The sequence below is a fragment of the Callorhinus ursinus genome, unplaced genomic scaffold (genome assembly GCF_003265705.2).
Source record: "Callorhinus ursinus isolate GAN/ISIS: 27379988/994484 unplaced genomic scaffold, GSC_fseal_2.0 scaffold51, whole genome shotgun sequence".
In the NCBI taxonomy this organism is placed as follows: Eukaryota; Metazoa; Chordata; class Mammalia; order Carnivora; family Otariidae; genus Callorhinus; species Callorhinus ursinus.
In genome coordinates, this window is record NW_027397113.1 from 6,959,932 (window position 1) to 6,967,973 (window position 8,042).

The following is an 8,042-nucleotide window of genomic DNA, read 5'->3' on the forward strand; positions in this document are numbered from 1 at the left end:
GGAAGGGAAGGGAGGGGAGGGGTGGGGAGGGGAGGGGTGGGGAGGGGAGGGAAGGGAAGGGAAGGGAAGGGAAGGAAAAAAACCTGCTTGCTAGTACTCTGGGGACCAGAAGAGGGAGCTGAGGGTGGAAAAGGTGGGAAGAGGGGACGTGTGAACTTGCCCTTGAAGGAGGAGGAGGCAAGGAGGTTCCAGGGGGAGGGAACGGTATTTGCCGAGCCAGGGAAGCATGAAGGAGTGGGCCAGGGTGTTTACAGAGGGAGGAGGGGCAAGGTGGGAATCGGGCTCAACCCCCACTCCAGAGCAGTCCCCACCCTGTTTCCGCTTCCCTTGTCTCCTTACCCACTTTGAACTTCAAGGTCAGCTGTTTTGGGGAACAGATACCTGCCATCATGACTGCCTTGTGCCCTGTCTCTTCTACCACTCCTCACTCGTGGGTCTGCCCTCCCCCTGGCTGCTGGGATTTGCTGGACACCTGACAAAGCCTGGGAGGTGAGCCCAGCAGTCCCTTGGGCAGGTGACATCATCTGGGTCCCTGAGAGGCCTGAGAAGGTCCAATGCCTTATCCCTGCCCTACATCAGTATCCTTCCCCCTGATTATGGGCTCTTCTTTGCTAGGGGCTTCCTTGGTTTCCTTTGGGGGTGGACTGAGCCTGCTTTGGAGTCAGACCAGCCTGGGTTTAAACTCTCTCTCGGCTACATAGGAGCTTTGTGACTTTAGGTCAAGTGCCTCAAGAATCAGAGACTCGGGGCGCCTGGGTGGCTCAGTCGTTAAGCGTCTGCCTTCGGCTCAGGTCATGATCCCAGTGGATCCGGGATCGAGCCCCACGTCGGGCTCCCTGCTCGGCGGGAAGCCTGCTTCTCCCTCTCCCACTCCCCCTGCTTGTGTTCCCTCTCTCGCTGTGTCTCTCTCTGTCAAATAAATAAATAAAATCTTAAAAAAAAAAAAAAAGAATCAGAGACTCGGTTTCCTTATTTCTACAGTGAGACGACCCACAGCAATCATTTTCCTCACAGTCTCATGTTCTCCCAGGCAGGTTGGGAGAATTATAGGAGATCAAATGAGATAATGAGATGGGCTGCAGGAAGGCACCTGGCATGGCCTGGGGCAGGAAAGGAATTCCCTCCCAAGGTACAAAAGTTCATCTCCCCACCCCATTTCTACCCCTGCCTGCCTGCCCTCCCTGACAAATCTCTGCCCCTTTAGACCAGGATGTCTACACTGTCTCATAAGCCACTCCCGGGCAACTTTCCCACTCTCCTCTCACACCCCTCTGCACAGGGCCACTGTCTGCTCCTCTCTCCCAGGCCCTGCACCCCTCCTGCCTGCGTCCAGGACCCTTCTTCCTCCAGGTCCTCCCAAGACAGCCGCTCCCCGAAACACTGTGCTTTGCCCGCCCCTTGCCCTATGGCCCTCAACTGCTCCCAACTAATTATTCGTTTGCCCAATGGAGGCAAGGAGACTGTGTGTGCTCTGTTTTGCCTTCTGTACTGGGGAACAGTCTCTCGCGAGACAACACCAGGGGCCGGTGGGTCACAGCACAGCTGGGGCGAGGCCGACTTTGTGGAGTGTCATCGCCCGGTAGGGGAGAGTCCCTGGATTTCCCAAAAAGAATCTGAATGTGCCTCCACCCTCCCCTTCCTGCCACCTGGGGAGCTGAGCCTCCTGCGGGGCCACACCTCCCTGGGCCTCCTCCCCTCAGGGCCCCTCCCTTCCCGCAGCCCTTCCCTCCACCAGCCTTCCTCAACCCAGCTCTCTCCTGCCTTCAGGATGCTCTCCCTACTCAAAAACCTTTGGAAAAAATGGCCTCCCTTATCTCCACCTTCTTGCTTCTCACACTGCTCCCTCCTCAAGGCTCCTCCTTAGCAGGTAGTCTTCCATTCCTACCGCCCCGCAGAAGTCTCTCCCCGATGCTTCCAGCTGTTTGCCAATGGACAGGCCGCAGTCCCTATCTTTCTGGACCTCCCTGCAACACCTGTTATTCCCTCCTTCTTCGTTGAAACACCGTTCTTTCCTTGGCCTTCGTGATACCACGCAGCCCCCCCGTTTCTAAAATGCACCTCTGGTCAGGCCCGTGAAGCCTTCTGAGGTCCCAGCCTCCATTAGGGCTTTCAGGGGGCTGCATGTTTGGCCCCTGCCCACCTGGCCGGGGTCCCCTCTCCTTGCCAAGACTCTGGCCCTGCTGCTCCCTTCACCAGAAACCATCTTTGGTCCTCACCCTTAAGGTCCTAGATTAGCTATTAGAAGCCTTCTCTCACTCTTACTGGCATAGCCTGAGCACCCTTCCTTGGGGGTCTCCTCATGCCTGTTCTCCTTCTCACAGCATCGGGGCCCCTCGCTGTCACCAGCTCCCCATAAGACCGTGGGTTTCCTGTAGCGAAGGGCTGCGCTTCTCTCTTCCACCACCATTACGGTTGCCAAACACAATACAGGGCATAAACTTCAACTCACTATCTCAGATTCAGATTTCCCTGGGTGGCCTGTATTTTTTGTTTTCATCTCTCCCCTCCAGGCGTCCCATATTTTTATATACTAAATTGGCAACCCTAACTGCTGTACCCCTAGGGCCCAGCTTGGTGCCTGACGTGGCGTATGTGCTCAGGGATAATGGTGGCAGTGAAGGTAGTGGGCTCAGGTGATGGGGGGCACAAAGGAAAGGCAGCAGGCTCCCTAGAGGTGACACCCGAGCCAAAGGAGATGGCAACAGTAGGTCACGGCCTCAACCAGCCCCCCCACAGAGATGCCTCCTGTAATGGGTTGAATAGTGTCCCCCAAAATACATGGTTTTTTTTTTAAGATTTTATTTATTTGAGAGAGAGAGAGAGAGAGCACAAGGGCGGGAGGGTCAGGGGGAGAAGCAGACTCCCCAGTGAGCAGGGAGCCCGACTTGGGACTCGCTCCTGGAACTCTGGGATCGTGACCTGAGCCGAAGGCAGACACTTAACCGACTGAGCCACCCAGGTGCCCCCCAAAGATATGTTTAAGCCCAATGCCTGGTACCTGTGCATGTGACCTTATTTGGAAATAGGGTTGTTGCAGGTGTAATTAGGTTAGGGGCCTCAGAATGAGGTCACCCTGGATTTAGGGTTGGCTCTAAATCCAATGCCTGGTACCCTTTTTTTTTTTTTTTAAAAATTTTTTTTTTTTATTTGACAGAGAGAGACACAGTGAGAGAGGGAACACAAGCAGGGGGAGTGGGAGAGGGAGAAGCAGGCTTCCCGCGGAGCAGGGAGCCCGATGCGGGACTCAGTCCCAGGACCCTGGGATCATGACCTGAGTTGAAGGTAGACGCTTAACCGACTGAGCCACCCAGGTGCCCAAATGACTGGTATCCTTATATGAGAAAGGAGAGAGAGGTTTGAGACACACACAGTGTAGGTGGTCGCATGAAGACAGGCAGGCAGAGATTGTAATGATGCGGCCACAAGCCAAGGAATGCCCAGGATTTCCAGGAGCCATCATGGAAAGGATGCAACCTCAGAGCCTCTAAAAGGAATCAACCCTCCCAACACCTTGTCTTTGGACTTCTGGCCTCCAGAGCTGTGAGAAAATTAATTTGCTATTATTTTAAGCCATCCAGTTTGGGGTACTTTGTTTGAACAATCCTGGGAAACAAATATGCTCCTTGGGCTCCATCTTTCCCGAGCTCCCTCTGTCAGACTTTTCATGACTCTTGCCCCCAGAACCCTCTATGGTACCAGAGCTCTTGTCCAGCCTGTGGCAGCCCGCTAGCAAAATGGCCCCAGTGATCTTTACCTCCTGGCCTTCATGCCCTGATCCAGTCCCCTCCCACAGTAACTACGGCTGACTTATGTGACAATAAAACACTGTAGAAGGGATGGCGTGGAATTCCCAGGACTAGGTGATGAAACTTGAGACCACATTTCTGCCGGAGTCTCTAGGATTGCTCCCTCAGGTCAGGGGCTGGGCGCAGGGTGGGGGAGGATGGGGTGGGAAGCCAGCTGCCATGCTTTCACGAGGCACAGGCAGCACCATGGAGAAGTCCCTATGGGGGAGAACTGGGGTTTTTCACCGACAGCTGGCCCCAACTTGCTAACCAAGTGAGTGAGCCATTTTGGAAGATGGCTGTCCCACACTAGTCAAGACTTCAGATGACTGAAGCCCCAGCCAACATCTTGATGGCAAACCCATGAGAAACCCCAAGGCAGAATCACCCAGTGAAATCACTCCTGAGATTCTGACTCACAGAAGCTTTAGCATTCCTCATGTTCCCATGGCATTCTCCTTATATGGCTTTCTGTGTCCAGATGTCCCCTTCTTACAAGGACATCAGTCATATTGAACTAAGACCCACCCTAAGGACCACACTTTAGTTTGGTTGCTTCTGTTAAAGACCCTATCTCCAAATAAGGTCGCATTCTGAGGTACTAGGGATGAGGACTTCAACACATGAATTTTTGGGAAGGCACAATTCAGTCTATAACACCCCAGGACGCTGTATTTAGGGCCAAGGTCTTTCTGCCCGTAATTCACTCTGTTTCCTAGCCTCTTCCCTTCTCTCTGCCTCCCCCTACCCCCCACCCATTTTGTGCTCAAGGCAGATATTACTAATCCCTCTTGGCATCCTTTCTGCTGAAGCACAGGACGCAGAGTCTCCTCATCAGCCATCTCCAGGCAGCCTGCCCACCAATACAGACTTCGAGGAGGAGGAGACAATGGCCAATAAACACTTGTTGAATGAATGACTGGATACATCTAACTACAACAGTTCATAAACCACCGCTTGTCCGCCTGTTCCAGGCTATCTGTCCCCGCAGACTCACCACTGGGCCCCATGAGCCCGCTTTCCCTCAGGAGCCACAGCCCTCTTTGGTGGTTCTCATCTTAGGAACGGTGGGTACCTGGGGGCCATGACTTCAGGTCCAGAGGCCATGTCTGCCGGGAAAGAAAATCCGCCCCCCTTCCTTTTGCTTGGAGTTCAGCCAACATATTTGAATGCTGTAATAGAGAGGGTGCCGTGTCGGGGGACAGGGTAGGCAGTGGGGGTAGGGTGCGGGGGAGATTGCCTCTCTACTCAACAGCCAAGCCTCCTCCTTCCTTGCTAACAGAGCCCCAACTCTGCTCAGGTAATGGGTGGAGACCCCTGGATGTCGTAGCATTTTTGCTGGGGCACAAACACGACCGGTCTAATCCAAGCATTGGAATCCTTTGCCAGGGATTGGTTTAAGAAGCATGGGCCTGCTCAGGGATGCCTGGAAAAGGGTTTTCTCCCTGATAAAGATGCCAAGGAGAAAACGCTGGCCCTGTGACCCTTCCCTCCTATTCTGGAAATTGTCCTCCAAGGGTGGGATGCTCGGAGCAACTGCAGCTGCCCAGTGATCATCAGGGGAAACCTGTCGCATGGACGAGGCAGAGCCGAGAGATGAGGAGCACCTGGGGCTTGATGACCGTGAAGCTGTTAGTGGTGACCACCGACCTCCACACCACCATTAAAAGGCTATTCCTCCTTCACAGGAGAAACAGGCACATGCATCTTAACGGAAAGGATGCGGACACAGGGATATGAAAACAGGGCCCTGGCGTCCACCGGCTTGAGGGCAGTCCCAGCTCTGGGACTTGCAAGTTGCGTGATCTTAGGCAGGGCGTCTTCGGAAGCCTCAGTTCCTCACCTGTAAAATGAAGATTTCTAGGGGCGCCTGGGTGGCTCAGTCGGTTGGGCGTCTGCCTTTGGCTCGGGTCATGATCCCAGGGTCCTGGGATGGAGCCCCCGGTCTGGGTCCTTGTTTAGTGGGGAGCCTGCTTCTCCTTCTCCCTCTGCCTGCCGCTCCCCTTTCTTGTGCTCTCTCTGTGTCAAATAAATAAATAAAGTCTTTTAAAAAAATAAAGATTACTAGAATACCTACCTCATGGGGCTACTGTGGGGGAATGTGAGAAAAACCAGGTAAGGCATTTCGCACACAGGGGCTGGTAGCTATAAGCATTCATTTGTTTATTCGTTTGCTAATTTATTCAACCAATTGCTGTCGAGCATCTACTGCGCACTTTTTTTTTTTTTTTTTTTTAAGATTCTATCCATTTATTTGACAGACACAGCGAGAGAGGGAACACAAGCAGGGGTAGTTGGAGAGGGAGAAGCAGGCTTCCCGCCGAGCAGGGAGCCCGATGCAGGGCTCGATCCCAGGACGCTGGGATCATGACCCGAGCCGAAGGCAGATGCCCAACGACTGAGCCACCAAGACGTCCTACGCACTTGTATTAATCTAGGACCTGGGCACCTAGCTGTGAACACATAACGGGTAATCAAAGAAGTTGGCTGTTGTATTATTATAAGAAGTTGGCTCTTGCTCCTACTGTTTTGTAAGTCTTTGCCTATGAGGAGCTCCCAACACAGCAGCAGCAAAATCAGGGGAGATTTGGCAGAAGTGATTTCCCAGGACCTATGGAGTGAGAGGGGCTGTGGCAGTCAGGAGGGCTCCCCTGTGGAAGCGGTGCTTGGGAGACCTGAGCTGGTTCCCTGAGCAGCTGTTGGCAGTGTGCTGGCTGGCATGGAGCTGGGTGAGGAGCTGGGGATGCGCGGGTGAGTAAGACAGATGCCCCGTCCTCTCTGAGCTCACAGCCTCAGGGAGAGAACAGACCGGTAAGCGGGTAGGTGGTGACATTAGCGTGCTATCAGTATTGAGATGGGGAGGAGGCAGATGTCCTTGACAAGGTGATATCTGAGCTTCACTTTGCTCAAACTGAGAATTGGTCAACAAGGAAAAGGAGAGCAGCATGTCAGGTATGAGGAACCACACATATGAAGACTCCAAAAGAATTGCAGGTCGTTGAACACGACTAAAGCATAAGTTCCAGTGGGCTCGTGTTGACCGATGTGCTGTTTCAGAGGCTCTGGATGCAAGTGACAGAAAACTGAAACCAGCCAGACTCGATCAAGAGAATGTATTGACTCGTATGACTAAAACTTCAGAGGTTCAGTGGCTTCAGGTGAGTTGATCCAGCAGCTCAACGATGTCACTGGGAAATCAGCTTTTTTTCCCCTCTCTTCATGGTGGCTTCCCTCCACAGTGTTGGCTTCCCTTGGTGATCAAAGATGGCAGCCAACACGCCTGGCCCAGCTTCCTGGCCTTTGTCCCATATTTGCAATGTGCTAATTGGGCTGCTAGTCCCCTTTCTCAATCAATCATGGTGTCCAGGGCCTTGGGAAAGGCTGACATTGGGGATCAACAGCACCGTATGGATCCTCAAAAGAGAAAGGCCAAGTGGGAATGGATGTCAGCAGGTCAGATTTTTCTTTTTCTAAGATTTTATTTTTGGGCGCCTGGGTGGCTCAGTTGGTTAAGCGACTGCCTTCGGCTCAGGTCATGATCCTGGAGTCCCGGGATCGAGTCTGGCATCGGGCTCCCTTCTCAGCGGGGAGTCTGCTTCTCCCTCTGACCCTCTTCCCTCTCGTGCTCTCTGTCTCTCATTCTCTCCCTCTCAAATAAATAAATAAAAGCTTAAAAAAAAAAGAAGAAAGATTTTAGTTTTAAGTAATCTCTACACCCAACGTGGGACTTGACCTTACAGCCCCGAGATTAAGAGTTGCATGCTCCACCGACTGAGCCAGCCAGGGGCCCTAGGAGGTCAGATTTTGAAGGAGATACATCATGCTCAGGAGCTGGAACTTAAGCCAAGGGTAACGAGAGGCAGAGGACTGACTTGATCAGATTGGATTTGAGGAAGATCACCTTGGCTGTTGAATAAAGAGTAGATTAGAGGGGAAGCAGGAGAGGAGGCAAGGAGGCCAGCTGGGAGGATGGTTCCGTAGTGGGGTTGGGGGCGTGGCCACAGGGGCGGGGACTGAGAGAAATTGGAGACAGCTGGCCTTGGAAGTGAAGCAGAGAGGGGCTTGCAGGGCAACTTCTCCGTTTCTACTTTGGGTAAGGGTGGGAAAGGGAAGTGGGAGGGGGCCGACCATGCAAATGGCTGGTCAAGAGGCTGAGATCTGTTTTGGACAGGATGAGCACGAGGTGCCTGAGATAGCTGACGGCAGATGTCCAGAAGGCAGTTGGTTGGATATGGCAGTCCAGAGCCTGGGAAGGGG